Here is a 15,174-nt window from a genome sequence, read left to right as displayed (position 1 = left end):
GCAGAGCTAGCAGGCATGACCACGCGCCTCTCGGGAATGGAAGAGGAGATAACCACGGTTAAGACTAACTTTGAGTCCAACTCCACTGATGCCTCAGCTATAAAAGACAAGATGCTTATTTATGAACAGAAGGTGGCCGACCTAGAGGACCGAAATAGCAAATGCAATATCCGAGTCTACGGCTTACCCGAAAGAGCAGAGGGTGATGCGCCGATTCAATACCTGGATGATACCCAAGTGGTTCCCGTCCATCGACCCTCCGGAGATTGAGCGTGCCCACAGAATCTTCAGAAACGGTCCCCAGGAGAAGGGTGAACGTCCCCGCGCCTTCATATTCTGCTGCCTGCATTTCACTGCACGCCAGGCTCTTCTTCGAAAGGCCAGGAAGCATCCTCCAACCGTGGAAAACCCAGGGTGCGATCCACGAGGGGAGCCCGGACCGCTATAGCTCCCCTAGATCAGACATCAGCTCCCCTGCAAACTTGATTTGCGATTTTTTGGGGGGTCTCTAAATTACTATTATATATTATTCACTGACAGTGAAGCTGACAGAGCAGCAGGAGGCGGGAATCGGATCATCTGCGCAATTACACCTGCGGCTGGTGCTGCTCCGGTGGCCGTGTGGACTATTATTAGTTAAATATAAATCATTGTTTTGAGATTCACGTCACTCACAGTGGTGACTGTGGTGGGCGTCAGCGTCACTGCAGGCAGCCAATGTATCGATTCGTCGCAGCCAATGTAAATGCAGCAAGCAAATAAATGTAGCCTATTAGGGTCTTCAAATATGATATGAAATATGGGCGCGTTTCCTAGTGGTCGAAGCAAGCTCAGTGACTCGTCAGTCGAGAAAATAATGCTTGGGACCAGGAGTATTTCATATTGTTAGTAAGTCAGGAGTCTGAGAGATAATCATCTCTATCTAACTAAATAGATACTTTTTTTTATCATGGAACGTGCTGTGGAAGCCCCGTCCAGACGGCCGGACGGTAAGTGAGTTGTCTACTCTAACTCTACTCTACCTACTACAGGCTACAGACTAGTAACGTCTGCGATTACACAGTCCGACTCCTGAGCACTCCTCGCTGAGAGGCGCGCCGCACGCCGCGCACCCCCCCCCCCCCCCGACGCGGCTCACCCAAAGATCATGCTATGGGTCGCACACTGGGATAACCATCCACTCAGATTTGCCGCAGACTTCAGTGATTACACCGTCAAACGTCACAGAGCCTTCTCTTAGGCTATGGACTACGCTCGTGAAAAGGGCATCGAAGTTTTCCTACTCTACCCAGCCACCTTGAAAATAAAGATGGGCCACGGTGTTGTTACATGCAACCGCCTATTCACCTCGCCGACTGAGGTGCAGCGTTTCCTACGGAGCGGCATGTTATCCTTCGGCGGAGCTGGCTATGGGAATCGGGGTGTAACGGGCCTGGTCCTGGATGACCTACCCGACCCCCCTCGGCGGAGCTGTCTACGTGAATCAAGGTATAACAGGCCCTGAGCCTGATTAAGCTAAGTACAAGGCGTGCTTGTTATCCGACTCTCCCAGCTAACACTACCGTTGCCACACGCCTACCATAACTTTTTGTTCCAACAGAAGGTTTATCTCCGCTGTATTATCTCAACGACGGGTATGCATATTGACTTTTTTCAAGTTTCACTCAGACGAGCTGTGTTTTAACGTATCTGCTTTTTATCGTCTGCACATTGAACTTTGCATTGAACTTCGCGTAGATTTCTTCTCTCTGTTGAGCGAAGTGGGTTCCTTTTTCTAATTGTTACAATATACCTTACACGTTTTTGATATGGTTAACCCTTTATCTGCCAGGGATTATTCTGATCGTATACCCCTATCTGCCACTGTTGAAAGTCTATGGAGATGTTCCCCTTCTTTGCAGGGCTATAACTTTTTAAATTGTATTGCTAAATTGACATTACTATGGCCCATTCAACATCAAGTATCTATCAATTAGGATGTAGCAACGTTCTACTTTTTCATTCACATATTCATACTAAAATATGGTCTAAAGTATAAATATGTTTTTATCGTTTTCTGCAGCATTCTGCAGAACGTGATTTATAGCCCTAAATGCATTATATTGATGATCAAATACAGTTTGATAGCGATCGGCGCCAGATACAAAATTTCAAATGTACGTGCTTCTAGAAGTTACTACTCATCATCTGATGTTGACCGGATGGGGGGGGTTCGTTTATAATTCCGTGGCCAACATTAGATGATTCATGTAGTGTGGGTGATATGATCATCAGAGCAGTTTGTATCGAACACGGTAATAATAAACGCTGAAACTTACCCCAGTCTCCTTGGGCCGTTGGGCGATCAGCTTGGAGTAGACAGTTTTCTATTATGGGATGTTGATCTAGATTCTAGATGAACCATTTCCAGGTTGTATAATACTATATACGTCCAAATAATGTTGTTTATTGAGTTAGGGCGAGCGATTGATTATCCAGTGTGTCGAGATGGAGCCCCGGGAGCTATAGCAAGTGGCCGGACCGAATTTGGATGAGCACCAATTTCCGTTTCCGGTTTGTTGTTTGGGCGATCCGCCGATCGGCCACCAGATGGCGCTCTTGAACCGTTGGAGAGTTGAGAGGAGATCAACAGGAGATCTCAAGTCTCCGCGAGTGAAATATGATTGCCATCACAGATTTTTGAAATATTGATCTCAATGACGTGTTACGGCGTCATTGGCAGATTACGCATGCCTGAGAATGACGTGTTAACTAGTCCTTGGCGATTAAAGGGTTAAGTTACATAATGTTGTTGTGGTTGTTATGCTCAGTCATTGTGGCCAACTGATGTTTGATCGATATCGGACAATTTTTCTGATGGGGGGAGGGAATGGGGGGGTGCGTTGCTTTTTGTTTTTCTTTTCATTCGACTCTATTTTATTTTTGTTTTCACGCTCATGCTCGGAACTCAATAGGACCATAACGAGTGGATATGTGTCTGTTCTAATGCTCTACTCCAAATGAAGTACATTCAATCATACTGCAGCCCTTTTAGACTATGGCTAATTTAAATATCTTGATCTGGAATACAGGGGGTCTTAATGCACCGCATAAACACACAAGTGTACTAACGTTGCTAAAAAGGAAGGAAGTGGACCTTGCTTTACTGAGTGAAACGCACCTTTTAATGACTGATAATGCAAGACTGGCAAATAGATTTTACCATAACATATGTTCTTATTCTTTTAGCACTAAGTCCCGAGGGGTAGCCATAATAGTGCAGCGAAATTTGAATATTAAACTGTTAGATGTGTGGTCTGATGCAGATGGTCGAATTACTATTCCTAAAATTGAATACTCTAACAAAAAAATTGCTCTGATCTCTGCATACGCCCCTAATTTGTATGATGCTAACTTTTATACTGTACTCACTGCAGCTATGTTGAAACTACCTGATAACTAGTTTATAGTAGGACCTGATTTTAATGCAGTATGGGATCCATTGATTGATAAATCGAAACACACTGAAACCTTTGATCAGAAACAAGCCACCACTGCCCTACAGGCCTGGTCCAAGGACACGGGGGTAATTGATATGTGGCGTTCGCTCAACCCATCCATGAGAGATTACTCTTTTTTCTCTTCGAGACATAAGACCTTTTCCAGAATTGATTATGTTTTTTCTTCCCTGAATTTCTTTGATAGCTTTGATGTTGAGTTAATGCCCATTGCACTTTCAGACCACAAAGGTATCCTTCTCAAGGGTTCTCTCAGTAAAATAACATCCCACGCCCCTAGATAGTGCTTTAACTCAACGCTGCTGAAAAACGGAGAGTTTAACCTGCAATTTAAAGAGAAGCTCACTGAATTCCTGCAGTTTAATGCTGGCTCTGTACAGGATCCCAGAATTCTATGGGATTCTGTTAAGGGTTTTATCAGAAGTAACACTACACATTTTTTTGCATCTAATCTCCGCAAGGGACGTCTCTCCAAGCTGGTGGATCTGGAAAAGCTTCATGCCACGTTGATCTCCTCTTTGCAGCAGAACTACTCTAGTCGACTGGAGCTTCAAATTAAGGCGGTACAAAAAAAAGATTAACTCCATTTTAAGACAACAATCTCGGCTCCAGGCCTAGCCACCTACTAGCTATGAAGATACGAGCCAGTGAACAATTTGCTGATATCCCTTCCACTAAGAACCAACAGGGGGAGGTAACCACCAACCCCAAAAAGATTAATGATACATTTCGCTCTTTTTATTCCAACCTGTACAGGTCAGAGGTGGTCTTTGATCATACTAAGCTGGAGGACTTTCTTAATCAAATCAACTTACCACAGGTCTCAGAAGATGACGCTAAGTGGTTAGCTGCACCTATCACACTAGATGAGCTTAGGGAGGCGATTGCTGATATGCAACGGGGCAAGGCTCCCGGTTGGGACGGCATTCCACCGGAACTCTATCTTGCTTTCTGGGATGTGCTCTGTCCCTTATTACTTTCAATGATTTTACACTCAAACGAAGAGGGCAATTTTTCCAGAGATGTCAATATGGCGCTTATATCTGTTTTACTCAAGAAAGATAAGGACCCGACTGAATGTGGCAGCTATAGGCCCCTAAGTCTCCTCGGAGCCGATCTCAAGCTATATGCCAAGGTTCTAGCCATCTGACTTCAAAAGCATGACATCTCTAGTTCACCCTGATCAAACTGGCTTTATAAGAGGCCGCCTGGTTACTGACAATATCAGATGGTTACTGCACGTGATTGATGCCAGCAAGGATGTCGCAGTCCCTACAGCTGTCATGTCCTTGGACGCAATGAAGGCCTTTGACAGATTGGAGTGGTCTTATTTGTGGGCAGTTCTTAGAAGGATGGGGTTAGGTGAGGGATTCATTCATATGATCAAAGTTCTCTACACAGGGCCTTCAGCCATGATCTTAACAGGGAAGTTCTGCTCGCCACTCTTCTCTGTCTCGCGCTCTTCTAGACAGGGTTGTCCTCTTAGTCCTGGACTTTTCGCCTTATCCCTCGAACCTCTAGCTCAATACATAAGACAATCCCAGATTATATCTCCTGTTTCAATTCAGGGCACACATCACCATATCAGTTTATACGCAGATGATTTACTCTTATTTATGCAGAATCTCACCATCGCTCTACCTCATCTTCTCAGCGTAATAGATGATTTTGGCAGTCTATCCGGCTTTAAGATCAACTGGCCAAAATCTGCTTCCTTCCACTTAATGAGACTGCGAAGGCTACCATCCTCCCTGCAAACATACTTATGGTGGAGCACTTTAAATGTCTTGGGATTGAAATATATCCCCACTACCCACTATTCAACAGGTGGTCAAAATAAAAAAAATCATTACAGGCCCGTGCGTCAATGATTAAAATGTATATTTTACCCAGAATTAACTTTATCAGCTCCATGCTCCCGTTACCTCCTCCTGTTGGTTACTGGCAGAAATTGCACTCTGCCTCATATAAATTTGTCTGGAACAACAAACGTCCATGCTTAAAGAGATCCGAGTAAACTCGACAGGGGTTTAGCATTTCCAGACTTCAAATATTATTTTCAAGCTTTTTCTTTGAGACCATTGATCACTTGGTTTGACTCTCAAGCAGTCGTATCCTGGTGATCATTGGAGGAGAAGATAGTATCCCCATATAGACTTCAGGATATAGTGTATACCAACATATCAATTAAGCAATGCAATTTACGATTTGGCCCTGTACTAACCGCCATCGGTGGCATACGCGTTCCCCTCTATTTAATAACAATCTACATTCGGGACCTCCATGTTTTGGGGGTATTCATCAGACACATCGGATCTGGGGATTCGGCTCCCATCAGTCGGGCAAGAACTGCAGGTTTTCAGCCTCTCTCCTTAAGGGGGAGCTTAGTATTCCTGCCTCTGAGGAGGTGGCTACAACAACTACATGCAGTCACTGTGTGTTGTTGTAGCCAGCGGGTAAATCGCGATTTTTTTATTTGTTTGTCATGACAAACCAATTACATAATCCAACATATGTGTAAAGGCACAACATATTCCAGTTAACGGTATATATTTTTTAATTATTCGTTACGGCGTAGTCAATACTTCCATGCGTATAAATTGAGGAAGGCAGGGACCTCTGCTGCTCTGGCGGCAGCGGCAGCGGTGGATAAGGGGGCGTGCTAGCGTGGGTCACGTGGGGGTCGCGGCCAATCAGAGGAACCCGGAAACCGAGCTCCGTTGCGGAAAGTATAGACGCCACCTGGAGGGCAATCTGATTTGGATGTGGAGGAGCTGGCTCAGGATTTGGAAAATGTACCTGACTTGCCATCAAAGAGCATGACAACTCTTGAGTTGTTGAAATTCATACACACAAGCAGCTCACAGAAATATATCCCAACTTGTGTATTGCTCTTCGGATCAGTGCAACGCTACCAGTAACAGTAGCTTCAGCCGAGAGGAGTTTTTCCATATTAAAACTCTTGAAAACATACCTGAAGTCAACCATGGCTCAAGAACGCCTCAGTGGTCTGGCTGTAATCAGTATTAAAAAAATAAAAATAACGCACATCCTTTGTTTGTTGGTGCTGAGCCAAACTGTAAAAACAGTAATACAAAGTGGAGCTCGCAACTCACTTGTTGTTCCAATGTGTTTTAATTGACAAAAAGGCAGTAGATGCGATGTTTCGACCGACCTTTCCGGTCTTCTTCAAGCATGAATACAACACAAAAATGACATCTTTTGACATCTTCAGTGGCTAGGCCTTGTACCTTACACACTGCCTATCTGTAAATTATGTCTTAATACTGTGTTTAATATAGATATTTCTCAAAAAAATCTCCAAAAGATTTTCAAATGAAAAGATAAATAGTTACCTAATCATGTAGAAATCCTCTGAAGACATGGTTAAGTTTCAAACAATGTTAATTATGTTTAGGGCAAGAAATAATACACTGCCAGAAAAACTACAAAATCTTTTTCATTTAGAAAGTGAGTTTAGTAGGAGAAAATACAATTTTAAACATCAGTTTGCACGTACCACACTTAAACAGATGTGTCCTTCAGTTATTGGTGTAAAGTTATGGAATTCTCTCCATAACGAGCTTAAGGGATGTAACAGTGTTTATCAATTAAAAAAAATTTATAAAAAAAAAAATTTAGTCAGTATGAAAATCAAAATGTGATCTGAATAGTGAGATCTTTTTTTTTCTCTTCTCTTTCTTTTCTTTTTTATTCTTTATCATTATTATTATTATTTAAATTGTTCTTGTTTAACTGTGGATTGTGTTTCTTTTATAATGGTATAAATGATTATTTGTGTAAATAAGGTTATACGCCGACCATTAAGAAAATACATGTTAGTTTAGGAATAAGGGGCAGGTAATTATAAGATTTATTCTTCTTCCTGCTCCTTTTGTCCATGGAATGGCTATTTATGATTTTTTAATGAAGAAACTATGATTGTATTATTCCATGTGGCAAATAAAACTCTGAACTGAACTGTATCAAATGTATCAATCATGCAAGTCTTGGGACCGCCCCTGATCACCAGGTCGGGCTGATATTCAATATATTTCACTTCCTGTATAAAAATATGTCATTTTTGTGTTGTATTCATGCTTGAAGAAGACCGGAAAGGTCGGTCGAAACGTTGCATCTACTGCCTTTTTGTCAATTAAAACACCTTGGAACAACAAGTGAGTTGCGAGCCCCGCTTTGTCTTATGTATTACTGTTTTTACAGTTTGGCTCAGCACCAACAAACGGAGGATGTGCGTTATATATTTTTTCTGAATGTTTGACTGGACTTTGAAACTGCGTCTTTAACAGCATCTCCACAACACACAAGAATACTCCACGGAAGATATTGAAAGAATCCTTCTAAAAGAGACGTTGTTTGATGGCCATTTGGCTCAGGCGACAGAAACCAAGGCCACAACGATGGCATGAAAGACATTAAGAAAACTCTACAATAAGGAAACGAGACTGTTCCTACATGCCGTGACGCTCAGTGACTATCTGAGACACAAACGTATTCCAAAAGGACTGAGATTGGAAAAGAGCCCTATGATCGGTAAGGAAGACGAAACTTTCTGCCAAAAATGGTGCGAAATCACCAATAAATGTTCCTTTGATTTAATGGCATTAACGATTGAAGAGCTAACAACTCAGTTAACATCTGTACGTGTCTCAATACAAGATAATATGAAAATCATCGAGAACATGGATATCCAGACTATCACGGATATAAAAAATTAATTGGAGGAATATAAGAATAAAGTGGAGAAAGAAATAAAAGCAAGGAAAGTGTGGAAATTCCAAAGAGATGCAAAAGATTATGAAAAGAATGAAGTTTATATGTGGAGAATCCCAAAGGACAAGAAAGAAGAATATATTCGCACTGCCAATGACGTGATTCACTCCTCCACTACAGATCTTGACACAACTTCAGAGACTGAATGAATGAATGAAAACTTTATTTAACAGATTGCAGAATGGGTACAATACAGTACGGCTCAATACACACAATTGTTAAGGGGATGCAGACCAGAGAAAGACGTTTGTCTTGTTTACATCAGGGTCCCCCATTTTCAATTCATATTGACATTTATGACATACACAACATACATGACATTTATGGCATAGGGACATACAGGTATTTAGTACTGATACATTTGTGACATAAACGGTATTCAAATATACAGTACTGTTACCCATAGATCCTGACAGAGTATATACATATGATGGGGAGGGGACTGTACATTAGGAGGGGGTGGGTGGGTGGGAGAGAAATATACATATGGTGGGGAGAGAATATATACATGCGGTGGGGAGGAGACTGTCTATTAGGAGGGGGTGGGGGGTTTGGACATTTACGGTGGCCAGTTTCGAATTGCAGCCTCCCGTAGGTGTTCTTTAAGAGCGGTTTTGAATGTGGGTAGGGATTCACATTCCTTTACAGCTTTGGGTAGGGCGTTCCACATTGATGTGGCATAATTGCGAAACGTGTTTAGTCCCTTGTTCGAGCCGAATCTGGGTTTAACATGATTTGTTGAGCTTCCTCTGGTGTTGTGGTTGTGGTATTCACTGACCTTTGGGAAGTACATGGGTACATGGGTACCTTAGTCGTATAGTGTATCTTGTAGACCAGGCCCATTGCAAGTTGCTGTACTCTGTCGTCTACTCTAAGCCATCCTAGGTTGTAGCTAGCGGACCCACGTCAAACAGGGCCGCTTTTTTAGAACAAGGTGCCGGCCCGAACCGAGGAGGCCAGACATGACGAGGACGAGGAAGAAATGCTGCAGAGGGCAGAGGAAGAGCCGGAGGCCAGAGGACGTACTACAACACCCAGAGCTCCATGAGATAATTAAATTAACATCATGAACCTGAGTGACAAACGCCTCTCTACTGCATGTGAGTCAGCCCTTAAAAATTGCCTATCCTTTGTGCCAACGACTGACTGTAATGAATTCAACACAATCATTGACTTTCACAAATTCTTTCGATCTATAAGACTAAGATAATTCTTTAAGAGTAATAAGGATGATGGACCAACTGCAATGGATTCAACAATTAGTGAAAATAAAACACCAGAGAACTCGTGGAAAATTTCGTGGAAAATCCACTTTTATTCCACCGAAACATAGAAATGCATCCGTTGACACCTATTGCAGATTGGTAGAACCAGGGCCGGATTAACGACCGGGCCGTCCGGGCCGCGGCCCGTGGGCCTCTAGTGGGTTTTTTTTTTTTTATATAAATTTTTTTTATTTATTTATTTATTTTTAATTTTTTGGAGGCCCCTCGTCACTAGAGGCCCCACAATTTTTTTTTTACTTTAATTTTAGATTTCTTTGGAGGTCCCTCGTCACTAGAGGCCTTTTGGAGGCCCCTCATCACAAGAGGCCCCAAATTATTATTATTTTATTTTTTACTTTTATTTAAAAAAAAATTGGAGGCCCCTCGTCACTCGAAGCCTTTTGGAGGCCCCTCGTCACTAGAGGCCCCAAATTATTATATGTTTTTTTTTTTACTTTTATCTTTCTTTTTTTTGGAGGCCCCTCGTCACTAGAGGCCCCAAATATTTGTTTATTTTTTTTTAACTTTTATTTAAAAGAAATTTGGAGGCCCCTCGTCACTAGAGGCCCCACATTTTATTTTTTATTTTTTTCTTATTTTGGAGATCGATGTCATACTGTGACACTGAAATGAAAACATATTTCATCAACTAAAATATTTAGTCAACAAAATATTTCATCAACTAAAATATACAGTACGTCACACCCTGCCGTCTGCAAGTGGCTAATCTTGAGTATTTTTTCTCCTCTTCATAAGAGTTTGATGTTTTCTGTTTAAAAACAGCAATAAAAAGTCAAAACTTGCATCTCCACATCCCAGCCCCGACGCCTGAATACTTTTACCAACGGATTTACAGTTCCGCGTTCGCGTTCTGCGCTCTGATTGACCACTGACGTTTCTGGTAGCGTCAATCGTGTGACGCCTCTTTCTTTCACCGGTTAAGCTTAGGCACTCTTTCGAAGTTGGTTAAGGTTAGAGTTTGTCTTAGAGCAGGGTTAGAGCCCTGATTCCATACTCTAACCTTAACCAACTTCGAAAGAGTCGCCTAAGAAACGGCAGTGGCCAATCAGATCGCAGAACGCGAACGCGGAACTGGAAATCCGTTGGTAAAATAATAGACACAGCCCCAACACGAATAAGGCAGATTGGGATCATTATTCATGACAGACAGCAGAGACCCGCCGGTGCTGATAGCGGATATCATCGAGCTCCCCCTAGTGACTAGGGGGCGTTATTTCTAAACCTAGCCGCATTTCTGGCAGACGCTCTCTGATTGGCACTGACTGATGCTCTCTGATTGGCCACTGACATGTTTGCCCAATCGCGTGACGAGCTGTGTCTTTGCCCATTTCCGTGTTGAACAACCTGCAAACTACCTGGCGTTCTATCGCCATGCTCTAAGACAAACTCTAACCTTAACCAACTTCGAAAGAGTGCCTAAGCTTAACCGTCGAAAGAACTTGCCGTCACGCTCTAAGACAAACTCTAACCTTAACCAACTTCGAAAGAGTGCCTAAGCTTAAGGGGGAGAAACAGGCGTCGGCCAATCAGAGAGCGTCTTGCCAGAAATGCGGCTAGGTTTAGAAATAACACGACTAGGGGCCTCCACTACACACTAGTAAAAAAAAAAAAAAAAGATACGAAAAAAAAGATATATAATCAGATCCTCATCCAGCATTTACTTTCACAGCATCTATAGTGACTACTAGTATCATCTCATCTCTTCTCTATCTATTTTTATTAAATTGTTTGTATTGCAAATAAAAATATGATTGATTGTTTGATAATGAGGGATGAGAGACGTTGAGTCTACGTGACACTGACGTCCAGGTCCAGGGGTCACTGTCAGGTCAGGTGACCACTGATCGCGAGAATTGCACTTGCAAGTTGATCAAGTAGGCTAAGACTCGAGTAGTACTGTATGATCATATGACACTCAAAAAACATGGATAAAAAGTTAAACGGTGGGAAAGCGGAGCTGCTAAGTTAAAATCTAAACAGGAAAGGGACAGAAAGAGCGCGTTACTTCGGCAAAGCATACCAACTATCTCTACTTTTTTCACCCCGTCAGGTGTTCTTTGAGAGTGTTTTTGAAAGTGGGTAGTGATTCACATTCCTTTACAGCTTTGGGTAGGGCGTTCCACATTGATGTGGCATAATTGCGAAACGTGTTTAGTCCCTTGTTTGAGCCGAATCTGGGTTTAACATGATTTGTGGAGCTCCCTCTGGTGTTGTGATCGTGGTATTCACTGACCTTTGGGAAGTATTTTGACATGTACATGGGTACCTTGGTCGCGTAGTGTATCTTGTAGACCAGGCCCATTGCAAGTTGCTGTACTCTGTCGTCTACTCTAAGCCATCCTAGGTTGTCAAAGTGGGCAGGGGTGATCAAAGTCCTTTTAGCTTGGCCCTCAGAGCCCACCACTTCTAAATATTCTATATATTTTTTAAAGTGACATATAAAAACGCCACTGTGCATGCGTGCACGTGTATGTGTGTGTGGGGGGGCCTCCACAAGAATCTGGCCCAGGGGCCTCTGAAGTCTTAATCTGGCCTTGGGTAGAACAAGACGTCAGAAATACTCTTAAGAACAGAAAAGAATATACGGTGTACAACAACCTATCGAAGGAAGAAAGGGAAGCATTAAACAAACTATTGTTGTTCAAAATAGGAGTGATTATGAGAAGGAAGTGCACCGTCAGTTAGGAGATGCTAAGAATGACAGAAAACGTTCTGGAAATTGTGGTGGATTTCTCTGTCCAAACTGTCCAACCATTATGGAAATATGGGTGTGTTGGTTGAATCTTGAGTCCCACAGGTCAACAGCTACTGGGAGATTGAAGGGGTATGATCAGTACAAACACACGTGGGCTAGTCTCATAGTAGTCGGAACAACATAACAATACTAGGGGGTTTGACTGTTAAGAGTGGCCCTGGGGGAGAAATGGATTAGCATTTAAACCTCTGTTCCCCCTGGGGGAAGTAGGCCACCTCACCAGTTCAAAGGCCGGTGATATTTACACAAGCCGATGGAGACACTATTTAAAATAGGGTAACAGCTGAAGACAGTTGGTTTCACCAAGAGTCCATTGATAACATCTCACTGAACGAATTTACATACAAGTGTCACAAAGCAGGTGGGGCAATAGACCGTTTGGTCACAATGCCTGTTAGATCTTGCAGGCATCCTGTAAGGCCCCAAGTAGAGACGAGATGTCTAGGGCGGAGTTAAGCTTCACTACTTCAGTAATTAAAGTACGTTTTTTTTTATCCACTTTTTCTCCCTATTTTCTATATTTTCTCCCATCCCAATTTCGTATCATCCAATTCAACCCTCCCCTGTTACGAACGCTGTTTCTTGCCTCCCACAAGCCGGCTGCAATGTGGACTAAGTCATACATAGCACAAGTCCCCTCCGGTACTTGAGGTAACAGCAGTCGCATCTTTTCACCTGCGCAGCTCGATCTCTCATTGGCGAGGAGTAACGCGTGGGAGACTCACGCTGCCCCCGACACTTCCTGATTCTACTGCGCAGGCGCACCAACCGACCTGTAGGAGTCGCTGTCCACAACGCCTGATCCCCACCCATCAGTTTCCCACCCCCTGATACGGCTAATGTGTATCAGTACGGACGACCAGCTAAACTGAAAGCAATGTGGAGCGCTGGGATCGAACAGGCGATCCCAGCTTCTCCGTCATTCGTGGCGAGCGCCTTGCCCACTACGCCACGTAGCCGCCCAGTAATTAAAGTATGTTTATAGTCATTAAAGAAACTCCAAATTAAACTACAAATATTACAGTTATGTTGTGCTAATGAGGCTGGACGTAATGATATGAAACATGCATTGTTCATACCCAAAGTGAGCACCAAAGTTGCCATAAAACGTTTTCTTAACCAATCTTTAGAATATCCATAAATACTGACAACTAGCTGGTTATAAGGGATAATGATTAAAATACAACAGGACTGTCTCAAAACCAAGAGGGACAACAATAGCTAAACAGTTGAAACTTCTATATTTAACTAAGAAATATAGACTTATTTGATTCTTATCACAGAACCAGCAATAAGGCTAAACTTAGTTATAACGTTCCAAATTTCAATCAGAAAACGACAACATTCACGATCAAGTATAAGCCCTTGCTAAAATCTTACATTATTAAACTATAAAAATAGATACTGGGGTATAAAACGTTAAACTAAAGAATTCTCTAATCAAGAAACAGTCTATGTACATCTAAGCAAAGATATGCCCTCATAAGGTAGTATCCGGTTTTAGACGAGCCTCAAAATGGCCGCTTTAGGGTCTCAACCAATCGGCATCTCTCTCTCTTCTTAAGAGGGCCTCCCATCTGACGTAATACTAGCATGGTCAGAAGGGGGAGGAGTAAAAGCGTTAAAACTAGCAGTTTGCGAGAGCAGAAGCAGAACAAGAAGGAACGAAACTACAGACACATGATTTTTCTCCTCATCCCCACACGGAAGCTGATGACGACGAGCTGAGAGGAAAACCAACGAACAGCGAGGAGACGAGAAGAGATACTTTAATTGTAGTGAATTAGTCTGAAACAAAGGTCTGAGGGCATAGTCTCGGGAATCTATTGTTTCATTGCACGTTTTTGAATTCATTCAAGCCTTTTGTTATTTCACTTTTGCTTGTGAAATAAAAAGTGGATTTTAGCAAACTCTCTTCGTCTTCATTTCATCCTCCTGCTCCGCCGTCGTTACAAGGCCATTTCCTGGCCTTTTTGAGTAACAGGGAATTAGTAACGGACAACACATAACGCAGAGTAGCTTAAGCTGGTTCTTTATATCAGAACCATAGACCCTTGTTACTTCAAAATCCAACAGATATTTTTTTAAATGAGATTCATCATCAATTAAAGAATTGGTTGGACAATGACCTCTTTACCAAAAAAGAATATGCCTTTCTGAAGATAGATCATCCAATGACTCCAGTGTTCTATTGCCTGCCAAAAGTTCATAAAGATCCTGTTCAACCTAAAGGTAGACCAATAGTGGCAGCAATTGGATCTCTCACTGAAAACATCTCTTCCTATGTGGACTTCTTCCTACAACCAATTGTGAAATCTCTCCCATCCTTCACACAGGATTCAACAGACCTACTTAAGACTTTGAAGTCCGTCCAGGATCCGACCAATGTGACCTACATAGCCTGCTTGGACATCGAATCCTTGTACACTTCAGTACCCCATACAGGGGCTCTAGAAACTCTGACACTGTTCCTGAATCAACATCCACCAGATTCAACACCAGAAACACACGTTCTTATAGAACTGACAGAGACTCTACTCACGCATAACTACTTCATGTTCCAAGATGAGAACTATCTACAAATCAAAGGTGTGAGTATGGGAAGCAAAGCCAGCCCGTCCATAGCCAATATTTATATGGGTCTTTTTTAGCAGAATTATGTATTCAACTCTTCAGAAAATGTGTTTTTACCATACATTAAGATGTGGAAAAGATATATAGATGATATTTGCATACTGTGGACAGGGGATGAAATTACACTGATACAATTCTTTAATTTTCTCAATGCCAAAAATGAACATCTAAAGTTTACTATGGAGTATGACCAACACCAAGTGAATTT

Source organism: Notolepis coatsorum (genome assembly GCF_963971535.1).
Source record: "Notolepis coatsorum genome assembly, chromosome: 1".
Lineage (NCBI taxonomy): Eukaryota > Metazoa > Chordata > Actinopteri > Aulopiformes > Paralepididae > Notolepis > Notolepis coatsorum.
This window is presented reverse-complemented; position numbering follows the sequence as displayed.